Source organism: Canis lupus, chromosome 21, assembly GCF_048164855.1.
Source record: "Canis lupus baileyi chromosome 21, mCanLup2.hap1, whole genome shotgun sequence".
NCBI lineage: Eukaryota > Metazoa > Chordata > Mammalia > Carnivora > Canidae > Canis > Canis lupus.
This window is the reverse complement of record NC_132858.1, coordinates 1,050,161-1,065,211: the sequence shown is the minus strand read 5'-3', so window position 1 is coordinate 1,065,211 and position 15,051 is coordinate 1,050,161. Positions and strand designations below refer to the sequence as shown.

General features: G+C 56.0%; 1 protein-coding gene across 2 annotated transcripts in view; it reads right to left on the bottom strand.

The window, feature by feature from the left end:
* The window catches only part of DAGLA (diacylglycerol lipase alpha), a 61,339-nt gene extending 50,593 nt beyond the window's left edge, over window positions 1–10,746 (bottom strand). For both annotated transcript variants that reach the window (XM_072789395.1, XM_072789399.1), the window contains exon 1: window positions 10,620–10,746. The gene's annotated coding sequence lies outside the window, so the exon portion shown is untranslated. The remainder of the gene's footprint in view (window positions 1–10,619) is intronic.
* Window positions 10,747–15,051: the final 4,305 nt, after the last annotated feature.

Below are 15,051 nucleotides of genomic sequence, written 5' to 3'. Positions count from 1 at the left end.
TATGATGGGAGTTTGTTACACCATTAAGGTTAAACTTTTATAAAGTACTGAGCAGGTGGTGGGCTGGGTGCCCGGCTTAGTTACCGCTGCCGGAAGCCTGCTGAATGGGGTTCACCTGGGGAAGGGAGGGGGCCTGACGCTCTAAAGAGGCCAAGATGTGGAGAAGGTGGCTCCAGAGAACAGGGGCCCTCCATTAGCCCGTTCATCAAACTATACAGTAGAGCAGGAGCAGGCAGGCAGCATGGAGAGGGATCTGCAAGAGCTCAACACTACTGGCAGGGGCATGTGGGGTGAGAGGAACAATCCTGTGTGTGCCTGAAAGCTGCCTGCCAAAGCCAGCAAGGCGTGGGGTCTGAGGAGGTAGGTGGCTGCAAGCCACAGACGGCCTACATGTGGGGAAGGACAGGCCTTCCTGGCAGTGGGGGAGGCTGCGCTCTCAGCAATAGGGTGGCCTGCTTTTGTAGGAACCTGCTCTTCCCACGGTTCAGAGGGTCCCCAAACCTGATGTGAGGTGGGAAAGCAAGAAGGGACAGTCCAAGAGCAGAGGCTGGACAGGTAAGGGTCTGAGTCCCAATCTGCTAGCTGTGAATTTATGTCCTGTAGCAGGTCCTCTCAATTCTCTAAGGAAGCTGAGGTCCTGGACCTGCCCCTCTGCTGTGAAATAAGAGGGCCTCCCTCCCTCTGCCCCGAGGGCAGAGCCTCGTGCTGGGCGAGCCCCGTCATAGTCGTCACTGTTCTTTCCATTATATCAACTACCCTACGCAAAGAACTCAGTACTGTGCCCCATAGAGAGGACTAGCCACATTGCTCCTATTCCTGCTGTAAAGTCTGTTATAGGTTGGTCCCTTGCCTGGGAACTCCGGGAGGATGAGGTGGGAATTTTCTCTTATTCTTCTCAGCCCCAGTTATAAGCTTAGCCTGCAGCAGGTGCTTGATAAACAGCCCGGAAAGAACCGAGTGGACAGAGGTGGAAAGCTGTCCTCTATAGCCTGGCCCCTGTCCCAGGGAAGGAGGTGGAGGAGGACCAAGTTCTTTTCAAAGGTATGAAACTGGAGGAAACTCTTGACAAATTCCTTGACTTCCCAAAAGGAAAGAGATTCCAGCTGCGGCTGGTTTTCTAGCTCCAGGAAACTGGGATTGACACTGGCCGCCTCCTTCTGCACGTCCTTGGAACTGAAGAGGATTTGCTGTGACTGGAACCTCAAGCCTCAGTTGGGGCTTTGGGGCTCCATACAGTGGGCTCCCCTCAGCAGCTGTGGCCACCTCCTGCAGTCCCTGGAGTGCCTGTCTGCCCGGCAGGCTTCCGGGGCTGGACGCGTACACTATGGGACTCTGGATTTGTCAAGGTTGCCAGCGTTCTTGGCTGAGAGGCCAAGTTGTGGCCCCCACCCTCAGGATGCACAATATGACCCCCAAGCTAGCTCCCCACAGCTGAGTGGAACTGGAGGGGCTGAGAAGCCACCTCTTTGCACAGGATGGTCAGAGGATCTCCGAGGAAAGACACCGGCTTCCCCCCAAAGGCCTTGGGGGAGGAAAAGATGTACTAAGAAAAGCAGCCAGAAGGAGGAGGTGCCAAGGGGAAGGAAACCAACCCAGGAAAGGAACCAAAAGGAAAGGGGATGGGGGTGGGGGGTGGGGGAGGAGCCAGCTGAAAAGAGGGTTGGGGCAAGAACAGGGTAAGATGCCAGAGGGAAGGTGGGTCACTGCCAGCCCTGAGAAGTGGCCCAGAAGTGGGAGGGGAGTAGGGGAAGCCCAAGGGGCTGGCCTGCATCTCAGGAGCGAGGCTAGGGTTGCCTGGCTGCAGAGGAGAGAGGGAGCAGCCTCAGCATAGGGAGGGTCCTCTCAGCTTAGCGCCCACCTCAATTGACCAAGGAGAGCTGAAATAATCAAGATAACCAATAACAGCACAAAACATTTATTGAGGATCTACGATGTTCTTGGCACTGGGCAAAACTTGCACGGTGGTATCTTATTGGATGCTGACAGCAGTCCCATGTGCCATATTCCATTAGAGCCCCCATTTTCGAGATGAAGAAAGTGAGGATCAGAGGTCAAGTGACCTGCCCAAGCAGTAGTGGATGCAAATAAAGCTCCATCTTTATGTTAAGGTCCATGCTCACAGGCCTATGCCATGCTAAGTTTAAAGAGAGAAAGAACGAATCAGAGGTGGATAATCAAAGGAATTGAAGGGTGGCATGGTCTTGGAGATCAGTGGTCCTGAGGGGTGACAGGTGTGGACTGGGACCTGCTGGTGTGGACCTGCAGGGTGACTGGTGCCCATTGCTGAGCCGGGACGGTCCCCTCTGCTGCTGGGCCCAGGGCAGCCTGCTTGAAGCTGCTGCGGGCCAACTGTCCCAGGGCAGCATATGCGCAGGGGCGCGGTGGGAGTTGGATAAAGGGCAAGCTTGGGGAGCCTGATGTAATCCCGGTTGCAGAAGGCCCAAATGAAAAGTGCAATAGTACAGTCACCTAACAGCAGCCCTGCCACAGTCTCCAGCAGCAACACCAGGCCTGCCTTGCCCAGACCCACTGTCTCAGACCTCTGCCTGCCTCCCCAGGCCTGGGGACCCTGGCAGACTGCGCCGTATTACCCAGGCTGATGAGAAAATAGCGGACTCCTAGCCAACGCCCTGGGAACCCTGCCACGGGGAGGCTGACAGTCTCACAGCTTTCCGGAACAGACGCAGGGCTCACCTCTTCACCAGGCTTTCCGCATATTTTGAGGGGTGAGGGGAGGTCCAGGCAGCTGCCTGGCAAGCTAATCTCTTTCCACACTGAATCTAGCCCAAATCAACCTAGTCAGGCTGCCCAGATGAGAGGGGTAGTGGGGCCCAGAACTGCCAGGGACGACTCAGCCAACAGAGACACCAGACTACGCCCTGGTACCCACTCTAGGGACCTCCTACCTGGCTCTTGGCCAAGTAAGCAGGGTCCTTGAGCCAGTCCTTGCCAGCCAGCAAGTCATGAAGTTCATCTGCCCACCCAGGGCAGCTCAGAAGGCAGGTACAGATCCCCTGGCCTGGGTTTATGTGTCCAGCCTTAAGCATTCCTGGCCTTCATGCCAGCTCTTAGATCTTCTACACAAGCAATCGAACCCTTGATTAGCGCAGTGTCTTTCCTATCTCTCATTACCTTCAACCATGGGCACAGCCAGTGAAGGAGAAAACAAATATCTCTATGGCTGATATACAAACAGGGGAACTGAGGCTCAGAGAGGCTCAATGACTCATGTGAAGTTCCCAGCTGAGTCAGGAGCAGAATCCAGACCTGGTACCTTCCACATGCCTTGCTGTCTCCCTAAAATCACCCATCCCATGGGAGAGGGCACTCCTGGTCCCCAAAGCAAAGGAGGGGGCCTCAGTGCAGGCTGATACTTCAGGCCAGACATGAGGAGGAGGATGTGGCCACTGGATAAACATACAGACGTCTGATAAACAGGCCCAAGGAGATGAAGAAAGTGGGGGATGCAGGGAGAGAACTAGTAAGCACCTGCATCTCAAGGTTCCTAGGGGCCAAATCCTGGTTCTGCCACCTATTAGCTGAGTGCCCAGAGCACTTTTTTTTTTTTAAGCATGTACTTTCCCAGGCCTACTCCCTCAGGTTTTGTTGTTGTTGTTGTTTTAAGATTTATTTATTTATTCATTCATGAGAGACAGAGAGAGAGAGAGAGAGAGAGAGAGAGAGAGAGAGAGAGAGAGACGCAGGGACACAGGCAGAGGGAGAAGCAGGCTCCATGCAGGGAGCCCGATGTGGGACTTGATCCCAGGACTCCAGGATCACATCTTGGGCCCAAGGCAAGTGCGAAACCACTGAGCCACCCAAGGATCCCCCAGAGCACATTTCTAAACCTCATCTATAGAATGGGTTAACATCACCTGCCCCTTGGGGTGGTCATGAGGATTAAATGAGCTAATGTACGAAAAGCACTTAGCACAGCGCCTGGCATCTTTGCTCAGGAAGTGCTGTTTGGCCTTTATTGTTAGTCTTCAATGAGGCAATGGATTAGTGAGGGGGACAAGCCACCAACATTTAACAAAACCTTCTCTCAGGGGTGCCAGCGCTACATGACCTAATGTTAGCCAGGCCAGCACTGGAGTTCGGGACAGCAGAAGAAAGGCTTCAAAGGGAAAGGGCCCCATGTGGGATCTGAAGGAGAGGCAAGGGTCTTGGGCTCACTCCTGGCTCTCCATCTATTTGCCATGGGTCCTCAGATGAGTCACTTGGCCTCCCTTAGTCTCCTGTTAAGATGGGGGTTGGACAGATGAAGGAGTAGAGGAAATGCCTGGCACAAATGCCATGTGCTGGGTTAGTTCCCCCATGTTCACAAAATGGAAAGGATCATTACTGTTACATTGTGGCTGAGAAAAGCCTCTTCAAGACAGAAACCCTGGAGCCAGCTTGGACTCCCAAACCCAAGAGAGTCTGACAAAAGCCGAGTGCGGGGCTCTGTCCCCAGGGGTGAGGGGGTGAGGACCAGAGAAGCAACCTCACAGTGCTCACCCCACTGTGTGGCCTGCCTGGCAGGAGCAGCCATGTGCTCAACAGTACAGGGTGAATTGTATATAATGAAGGTTATCAATAATAAATGAACCTCAAGTAAGTCCAGGAACATCAATCATAAATTAATTAAATGGCTCCAGGAGAGGCAATGACAAGGAGCTTTTTTGGGATGAACGAGAAGTGATGTCCTGCCTCCCCTTACACAGCCTCGGCCAGCCCTTCCCCAGCTGCCCCCCCACAGGCTCCATGGCCAGGAGCATCTCCAGGTATGGAATTGGCGGCCCCCAAAACACAGGTGAGGACAAGCCCTGTTCTCCTCCCACCTGCCCCCCCTCTCCCCCCCGGCTCAGAGAACTCTCAAACGCTGCTAGGGTTTTGATGAAACTTCCCAGAATAGTAACCTCCTGGGCTGAACTCAGGCAGGCAAAATTTCAAGGGGTAATTTGGTGAGAAAATGATCAAATGCCTAGAAATAAATGCCAGGAACACTGGAACCCCCTTGATGGGTCCTCGGGGGATGAGAACAGCCTTGCAGGCATAACAACCAGCCTCATGGGGGTCCCTGAAAGCCTCTCCTCAAACTCCCAGGCTGGAACAGACAGGAATCAAGACAACAGAAAGGCACGTGTGGGAAATGCATCCCGGGCCAAGACTCTGGGGCCCAGCTCTGATCCTGGGCCTGACCTCCCTGCCCTTCCCCGGGCCCACCCCTTACTGACCAAACAGACGGACGTCCTGGTTTCTACCTCCCCTCTGTGATCAGGCAGGCTGGTCCCTTTCCTCCCCAGGGCCCTCTGTACCTGGGAACTGCCCTAGCCACTTGCTGCCAGAAGCCTGTGGTGGGAGGGGGCACCTGGCCTTTCCCTCTTGCACAGAACATTTGGGAGCTGGATAAAGGGCAAGCTTGGGGAGCCTGATGTAATCCCGGTTGCAGAAGGCCCAAATGAAAAGTGCAATAGTACACTGTGGCTGCTCATGTTTTCCAAAGACCCAACCTGCAGCCCCGCTGTCACACTTCCAGGGACCCAGCTCCAAGTCACTTTGTCAACCCTAGCTTTCACTTCCATTTCGTGTGCCCTGCACCCAAGCCAGACCACAACCTGTCAGCACCTTGAGTTCCCGGCCACATCTCCCCTTGCTGCCACTTCCTCTACCATCACCTGGATGGCCCTGATTAAGGGCCATTACCACCCAAGTCTCTGCTGATCTCCCTTAAGTTCCTCAATCTCCTTTGACCTCCAGTGGCCCCCTCTCCTGGAATGTGGCACGGACCTTTATGTCCATCACATATCTTCTCGATAGACTTCAAACTCCTGGAGGGCAGATCTACCTTATAGGCCCTGGTACGCCCAATTCATCTCTGGTCTCACCAAGCCCAAACCACTGCAAGGGTTCAAGAAAGGAGTACTGACGGAATTCTGTCCCTAGGGATCAAGACATTATTCCTGTGTATGATTCTGTTGCCAGATAAGTGAGATTCCATCCATGCCAAGGGCAGGGTGGAGCTATCTTCTTATCAAGAAAAGGGTCATGACCTATTACATCTTCCTTGGTACTAATATATACAGATCATGATGTAACTGCTTTTCTGTAGAAAAGATTCTGACTATAAGAACAAAAACGTGTGTGTGTGTGTGTGTCCTTGCTTTTGTCATGATCTTTCCACTCACCAGACATTACTAGGTCATGGAATTCTTACGACCACCCTGGTTGCAGGTTTTACTGTCCCTATCTTACAGATGGTAAAACTGAGGTGTACAGAGGCACCAGGATTCAAATCCGGGTCTGTCTGACCGCAGAGCCCCAAGTCAACGCCCGTGGCCACCATGTTCCCTTCTGTCATCCAAGTGGACTATCCCTGGCTGACTTCCAGGGGGGCTCGAGGAGGAGCACGGCAGCAGGCATGAGTGAGTACATATGGGTGTTGGAGAGCCACACCTCCAGCCTGGGCTTCCTTCTAAGGAATACCAAGAAAGCAGAAAGGCTCCTTCCGTAGCAATCACAAACGGAGACATTAAACACCCCCTCCAGCTGGAAGACACTCCCCACCCCTCCCTGCTCCTACTGTTCTCTCCTGCTCCACGGAGCCCAGCAACGCCCTGCTCCTCACACCCACTGACACCAGGCCAGCCACACACAGGAGCCCACAAGTTCCCACACCACCAGGCGCTCCACACCCCCTCAGCCCTCACTTCCCGCAGCAAGCTACGGGCACACGCGGCTACACACACGTGCAGTCCCCGGGTGGCCCTGCCTTGGCAACAGCCCCACCCCTGCCCAGCTCAACCACCGACGTGGGGAGGGCCGGGGCGTTCCTGCCAAACACCCTCACCTGGGGCCACGGCTCTCCTCTGCCTCATCTCCTGGACCGCTCCCTCTGCAGCCAAGGTGCCCAGGGGTGCCAGGATGGGTTGGGGGGTGCCTCCAGAGTCTTCCTCACCTACACACGCGCTGCCCCCACCTGCCCCAGAGAGATCCAGCCCAGCCAGAGTTGGCAGCAGAGAGCAAAAAGGAAAATCAAGATAAAGAGTTTTCAGCCTTGCCCGCTGGGAAGGTAACCACATCCTGCAAGGTCCCAGGCTCCGCGGTTCTAAAAGATTTATCTTCCTCTGACCACATGCTCATTGATGTTTCTTTCCCCCAGTGCTACTTGCCCGGTCCACTAGCACGTAATGCAAAGCGATCCCAGTGAGAGAAGATGAACTCAGGTGTAGCACCGGGGCAACAGATGATTACACTCTGAGGTCCCCCTCTCGTCCCTGGCAGAAGGGCTGGGGGAGGAATGGCTTCCAGCGACAGGCTGTGCCTTCAGCTGTGGCCGGCTGGCCTGGCGCTGCCAGCAATGGTCCAGAATCCTCTGTCCAGAGATGCCCGATTCCCTGGCACCCCTGAGGCAGAGCAGTCGGGCACCATGATTTATGAGGCAGCTGAGGAACGAAGGTTGCCGGGAGCTGACTTAAGCAACTTTTGGAGAAACACGGACAAAGCAACGGGAACAGGACTGAGGACCAGGATTGAAAACATCTCAGCTCCAGAGAGCTGCTTGCTCTTGACATCCAGTCCTATGTGACCAGCACCCTGCCCCTGCTGGAATCTGCTCAAAAGCGCATCTGTGCCCAAGGTCAGGGGGTGGTGACCTGGCTGGGCTCTCTACTGGCTCAAACCCTGAAGACTCAGAAGAAAGCTCAGCTCTGCTTTTGGGGAACGGAGGCCAACTCCTCCTCAGCAGCTCCTATCTGCCCCACCTGCCACCCAGCTCTGCTATGCAGAGTCCCAGCCTCCCAAGCAGATGGCAAGGGGCTGCTGCAAAGGGGTCCCGAAGCCTGAGCCCATAAGGCTGAGCTGCAAATCAGAACAAACGGGCCAAGGTGTGGAGGGTAAGCTGAGGGGACATGAATGCTGAATATTCACAACAGGGAGGCTGCGGGCTGCGGGTGGCATGCCTCTTAAGGGGCTTACACTGTGGAGAGCTCTCCAAGCAGGAGCTGAAATGCGGGGCAGCTTCCAGGGGAGGCGGGGAAGAGCGCTGCAGTGAGTGTGTGGGACGGGCCTCAGACCCTGGCACCCACCTGGGAAGGAACCGTCCAGGAAGCTCTTGCAGTGTCCAGGCAGCAGCCACTGAGGCAGGGTGAGTCCCACGGCACAGGAAAGTCAGTTCACCACCCAGGTCTGGCAAAGCTGTGTCCTTCCACCCACAGGGCTTGACACTACAGCCTGCATGTGGGGCAAAACCCTTCTGCCTCGGGGACCCAGCCTGTAGAATGGGCTGCTGACTAAAACGGATGCATGGAGTGCTTGAGAAGTGGACCTGAGCACGCAGGGTCTGTAATTCAGCCTGCTGTCAGGACCTAGGTCCCTGGAGGCAGGAAGCAAAGCAATCTGGAGCTGTCCTCATCTTCCCCATGTGAGAAGGCCCTTCAGACAGAAGTGGGGCCATGGCAGGTGAGACACCCTGCAGAAGTTGTGCCACACCCATCCACTCCCGGAGGACCCCTCTGAGGGTGCCCCTCGCCCCATCTCCTTGTCCTTGCGTCCACTGGCCTCCCCCACTGCCCCCAGACCTCCTGTCATGCAGCCACAACCTCCCTGGCGAGAACATCCAGCCCTGCATCTACTCTGGTGGCTCTGACCCACTTTGCTTTCCTCAGGCGATGGCCCCAAAAACACTGATGCGACTGCACCTCACCCCCATCCTCAGAACCCAGAGCCAAAGGAGATTCTCAAGAGAAAACACACACTTCCAAGTCTCCCTGCCACACGGGCCCCTTAGATCTGTCGGCCACAGACACCCCCCAGCCCTGTGCGACCATGAGGCATGTCTTGCTCTGGCCGCTCCTGCAGGACTCCACAGTTGCTGTGGCCATGTGCCCGGGACCGTCCTCGGGAGACCTGAGGCCTGGTTCCAGCTCAGCAGCTGACTCACAGTGTCGACAGATCCCACTTTTTCCCCACCAGGAGCCTTTACACTCAGGGCCTCTAATTCCCTGTGACAGGCTCTCAACCTCCGGCTGCCATCCTCCCCAGTTACATTCCAGGCCTCCACCTCTGTTGCCTTTGCTCTCACCCTGGTCTCTCTACCTGGAGAGAATCCCTGACCTTCGTACGGCCTTTCACTGTTTACAGAGGGTTTCCACGTGCACCATCTCTTTTCCTCCTCCATGACCACCCGCTGACATGGATCTGACAGGTAAAGTCGCCTGCCCAAGATCACGCAGCTAAGACTGCACTTTAAGTCTTCTGGCTCCAAGTGCACAGGACGACACGCCAACTTTAAGGAATTTCAGCGTCATCTCCAAGCACCCACCTTGGCGAAGGAGCTGCCACCTACCACCCTAGTCTCCCATACCCTCCACATCGTTCTTGTGGATCCTCAAGGCCTTTGCCAGGCCCAGCACAAGTTCCTCCCATTTATTCTTCGATCCCATTTCCATTGCCCCCAGAGATCCACAAAGACCCAAAGATCTCCCCCGCCCACAGACTTCCCTGGAGCTCTGTAAGTTACCCCTCTGCAAGGCAGAACAGCGTGTGACACTGAGTGAGACCCTCGCCCAAAGCTTCCCAGAAGATACGCAATCCTGTCACACTCCCAGTAGCTGCAGATCCATCCTTCAAGTACTGTACCCCCACCCCCACCCCCGCCCCCGCCACAATCCTCTGCACCCAAGGGCTTCCAAGCATCAGAGAAGAGGGGCAACTCCCAGCTACCCCGGAGTGGACCATCAACCCAAAGTAAAGACAGGGCCCGGGCGGTATAGGGAGATGGTGCGCCACCTCCCCGGCGCTGTGCCGTGGGCCACCTGTGCACAATCCTCGACAGTTGTCGCCACGCGCGTTCAAGGGTAGTGATCACGGCCGAGAACCCCCGGCCCCCTTCCTCCTTGCCCAAAGCTGGATGATGACGTGGGCCCAGGGCAGCGCCGGGAAGTGGCCGGATTTCCATGTGGGTCACCGTCGAGTTCCTCGTGGTCCCAGCGTCTCCGGGCATCTCTCTTCCGCGTCCCTTCTAAAGGGCACCCACCTTCTCCCAGCCGCTCCTTCCTCCTCCGGTGCACCCGGCAGGCGCTTCGAGGTGAGCCCGGGGGGCAGAGGCGATGCCCTTGGCCGCCGCCAGAGTGGGGGCGTGGACGTGGAGCCCCCATCCTCCAGGTCCGGGAGCCGCGGACCCTCCCTCCCGCGGCCGCGCGTGCCGAGGCCGGTTCTCACGCTCCTGCCGGGGGCTCCTGCCGTGCGGGGACTCCCAAGCCTCGGGGCCAGGTGCCGTCGCTGCACACCCTGTCGGGCCAGGACCCTCCGACCGCGAGCGCCGGGCAACGGCAGCGCTGCCTCCCAGCCGCGCCGCCACCGCGGGACCTGCCCCAGCCCGGGCCGCCGCCTACCTGCACGGGGGGCTGCACCTGCCGGGCACCTGGGCGGCCGCGCCTCACGGGGGGGGGGCGGGGGCGGGGGCGGGGGGCGCGACCTCGGGCAGCCGCGCCGGGGAACCCCGCTGCCCGCGCCCGCGCCGCCGTCCCCACTCGGGTGCGCGCAGCCCCACGGACCTCGCACCTGCCGCGGGCGCTCGAGGCAGCCGCAGCTCAGCCACGAGCCCCGCGCCCGCCCCCGCCCGCGGCCGCCCTTACCTCCCGCCCGCCGCAGGGCTCGGCCCGCCGCCGCCGCCGCCGCCGCCGCCTCCATCCTGGGCGCCCCGAGGCCCCGATTCACTAACGCCGCTTCCGCAGGGCGCCGGCGCCGGCGCGCAGCCCGCCTCCGCCCCCCGGGGACGCTGCGTCCTTTACGTAAACCGCGCTGCGCCGCCAGCGGTGGCCATGGCGACGGGCGTGGGGCGGCAGCGCCCCCTGGTGCCAGGGAGGGGAGCCGCGCCGAGGCCGGGCCCGCCGAGGCTGCTGCAGCGCGGGCGGGGGCGGGGGCGGGCGCGGGGGCTCTGGCCGGGCCCCGGCTCCGAAGCCTGCAGCCCGCCCGGAGGGGCGGACCCGCCGCGCGGCGGGCGGGGAGGGGAGCGCCCGGGTCCACCTCCTTCAGGCCCCGCGTGACCGGCTTCAGCGTGGGAGACGTAAAAAAGCAAGTAGGATCACTGGGGAGAGAGACCTGGTTAACTTAGGGAGGAGCAAAGAGCCGGGTTCCACCTCCTCGGGGCGACTGCGTGGTCCTTGAGGGGTGGCAGCACCACCATTTGTGTCCCGCCCCCGTTCCCCATCTTTCCAGTGCCCAGCATCCTGCCTGGCATCCAGAGGGGCCCTCGGCCCATTGTGATTTCCTGGTAGATGAAGAGAATCTCCCTTCCCATTCGGCCTCATGCACACGCGCACACGCGCACACGCGCACACACACGCCCATTCATTCAGGCTGTAAATCACTTAACACATCGTCCCTGAGAGCTGCTCTTGAGCACTATGCATTGGGCTTGTAAGTGTGGGGAAAGGGGGCAGTGGGTGGGCTCGGAGAAGCAGAAGCCAGGCCCTGGCCTCAGGGAGCTCAGTCTGCAGGGGAGGGGACACCGGACAACCTGGTGTGGGAGCTAAGCACACAGGGCTCCTACGAGGGGCACTTGTAAGCAAGCCCTGGAGGAGGGAGCTGGGTTGGCAGGACTGGATGACCCAAGTGGGTCTCAAGGGTCCAGTAGAAACTCTTCAGAGGCGAACATGGTGAGTGCTGTGTTTCTGCAGGGGAAAGCCCACTGAAATGTTTCCCGGGCTCTGTTGTCATCACAGGAAGGCAGGGCGAATGGCCATGGCTCAGTGCAAAAGGGAGCCACAGTGGAGCGCAGGAAGCTTTGTGTCAGAGGGTCTGAGGTGAGCGTCTGCTGAAAGATCACCTGGACGCTCACGTCTGAAGTGAGACTGAGTCCAGAGAAGACTGCCTCTCTGCTGAAGCAGGTGGGAGCTACTTCTCGAAGGAATTCTGTGTTGTGTTATGTTGAAGGCAAATTCCAGCTTAGTTAAAAAAAAAAAAAGAAAAAAAAAAGAAAAGAAAAAATGAAAGAAAACGGAATGAGGGATCCCTGGGTGGCGCAGCAGTTTGGCACCTGCCTTTGGCCCAGGGCGCGATCCTGGAGGCCTGGGATGGAATCCCACGTTGGGCTCCCGGTGCATGGAGCCTGCTTCTCCCTCTGCCTGTGTCTCTGCCTCTCTCTCTCTCTCTCTCTCTCTCTCTCTGTGTGTGTGTGACTATCATAAATAAATAAAAAATTAAAAAAAAAATAAAACGGAATGAGTAGGGGAACAAATAGCGAGTGGGATACTGAGAGGGTTTAAAGGAAATGCTGCACCTCAGAAAGGGCAGGAATCAAGGCTTTAAGGACTGAATATAGTGCTGGCAGTTTACAGGCCTTTACCAGATCATTGCAATTAATCAGAACCAAAATTGCCAAGTCTAATGTCTCTCGGTTCCAAGTTCTAGATCCCCAGGAGAAAGAATCTTATTGGTTCGGTTTGGGCCATGGCCAATTGTAGTAGCTACATTCCACCCATTAGCTGCCCTGTGCACAGAAAATGACACACACACACACACACACACACACTCCTTCCATTCATCTAAATGAGTTCCAGTATTCTGTGGTCAGGCCGCTCCAGACTTGATGTCATGGTTAAGATCCAAGCCTAAGATCTTCAAGGTGATGTCCGTTTCTTCTCAAGTCTACTCTCCTCAAGTGAGTCCATCTGGGCATCTCACAGCTGAAGTAAAGGGAACATTTAACCACCACCAACGTGTCTTTTAGTTTCCCTACTTGAAGTGTGTCATTGACACCATTGGGAGTGTGTTAGAAATGCAGAATCTCAGGCCCAGAGGTCTAAGCAGGTTAAGACCCCAGGTGATTTGTGGGCACAGTAACATTTTGATATAAATATAACTTTGACTTAACCGCTCTTATAAAAATTGGGTATAAGGAAAAGGAAAGATGTGAAAAATGTTTTTTAATTGCAATCATTCCTATTTAAAAAGAAAAGAAGAGAGGGGTTAGTGATTTCATCTTTAGCAACTCCAGTAACCAGCAAGAAAACATAGGTGGGGGCTGAACTCTTTATTTTTGCAACTGGTTGCAAACTCCTAAATGGTGTTTATGACTTCATTTCCCTGACTATTTCATGTTCCACTTGCCTCCCACTGCATCTCCTCTGGTCAGGATTCTTTGCCTGGTGGACTGACCCATCTTCATCCTTGTGGGCCTGAGCCACTGGTCATCCCAGCTATAAGGCGTGACATCTACATTTACCACTGGGCAGGATGATGTAGGAGGTACTCCTTGGGGACCCTCAGTTCCACCCCATATACCCTTTGTGAGCCTGTGCGCGCGTGTATTTTGTGTGTGTGTGTGTGTGTGTGTGTGTGTGTGTGATGAAGATCCCCAATTGGCCAGGTGGCAATCCGAATTTCCAATCCAATGGAACCATTATTGTGCTTCCCGGTGGAAATGCTCCTTCCTTCAGTCCTAAAGACAATCAAACCCCAGAACTGTCTGAACAAGAAGCAGACAGAAGACATTCTGATGATGGTGGGAGTCACCACCATCATTTCCCCCCCGCCCCCCACTTCTGAGACCTTTTGGAAGAAGCATGCCATAACAGGTATCTGGTTCAGAGCACATATTCCCTAGCGTCTGGCTACCAAGCTGAACTTTCTCTGCTCCAATGCCATGCTTGCTCTTTTCCATGAGTCCCTTTGGGCCCCCATTCTGATAGTTTGGCCAGGTGTCTTTGGAGACAGCCACCAGTGCTATGAGCAGCCTGAAGCTGGGGAGGAGGACAGCAGTATGGCTGCCAGAAGGGGCCGTAAGTCACAGACTGGTCCTGGTCCAGCTGCCAAGCTGTGCTGTATCAGCTCAGTGCCAAATTCTCACTCTGGCCTCAGTTTCCCTCTGGGTCCCAGTGGGAATAATAACATGGCTCCTCCTCCCAGTGGGGCCGTGCAGATTAACTAATTAATGAGTGTGACATCGTCTGCTTCCACAAAGGGGCTGATTAAATGCTGAGTGTTGTTATTAGAGCCACGGAGGGTGTGTGACAGGCAGAGTCGACTGGAGACGGATCTGCTCCCCTCGCCTCCTTCCCACCCCCTTCCTCTGTCTGCCCCATGCTCTACAAGCTGAACATTTTGCAAGACAAAAACCAAGATGATTTTTGGCACCCCAGAGACAGTGTATAACTTTTGCACATTTCCCCTGTACCAGAATGTGAGTCATGGCCGAGCTTCATAGCGTAATCTGTTTCTGACAGCTGGCACAGCTGTGCCCTGCCCTAGACTCTCAGCTCCCAGCAGCTGCAGAATGGGATGGCTTGGCCAGTTATTGCATCAGGGTAGAGCTGCCTGCAGAAAGGCAACTGCAGAATTCCTGAGGTGGGCACCAACCCCCTGACTGCGCTGCCTGTGGTCCAGGGGATCGAGTGACCACCTTTTCCCACAGCCTGAGGAAGGGAGAGCTAACATGGCACATGGGCTTATGATTGGGGGAAGTCGAAGCATGCAGGGTTTTAAAATATAGAGTATCTGCTCATGGCTGTGGAAGATCCAATGACTCTATTTTAGCCTAGATGCAGGGTATAGGATAACTGAATGAAATCACAGTGCTGGGCCATGGTGACTTTAGCTCTAGCTTGTTCCCAGGTGCAAAAGGCCAGAGAGACCCCTGAGTGAAGTAATGAATGTCACTGTCCCAGATGTTGTTGTGAGATGTTGAGTCCCCTTCCCTAAGCATTGTTGGGTGCTGGCTCTCTGCCCCACTCCCAAGTCTTGCTATCTGTGTTGGGGTAGGAAGAAATCAGTCAGTCCCATCACCAGGTAAGTAAGCCTGCCTCTGACAATCAAGGGAATATTGTTTACCCAAATACCACAGACTCAGCCTGCCCCGGGAGGCGAGAGAAAAGCTCTCAGGAGGCCCAGCTGTCAGACTCCTACAGGGAGAGAAATGAGCCAGTTGTGAGGACTAGGGAATGCACAGGAATTGGGGTTTGGGGCACCTGGAGCCAGCTTTGGATCATCTAGAGCACCTGCTGGCAGCATTTCAGCCCTTGTTCCCTCTGAAAACTGCTGCCCACCCCCCTTCTTGTTCCTTCCGCT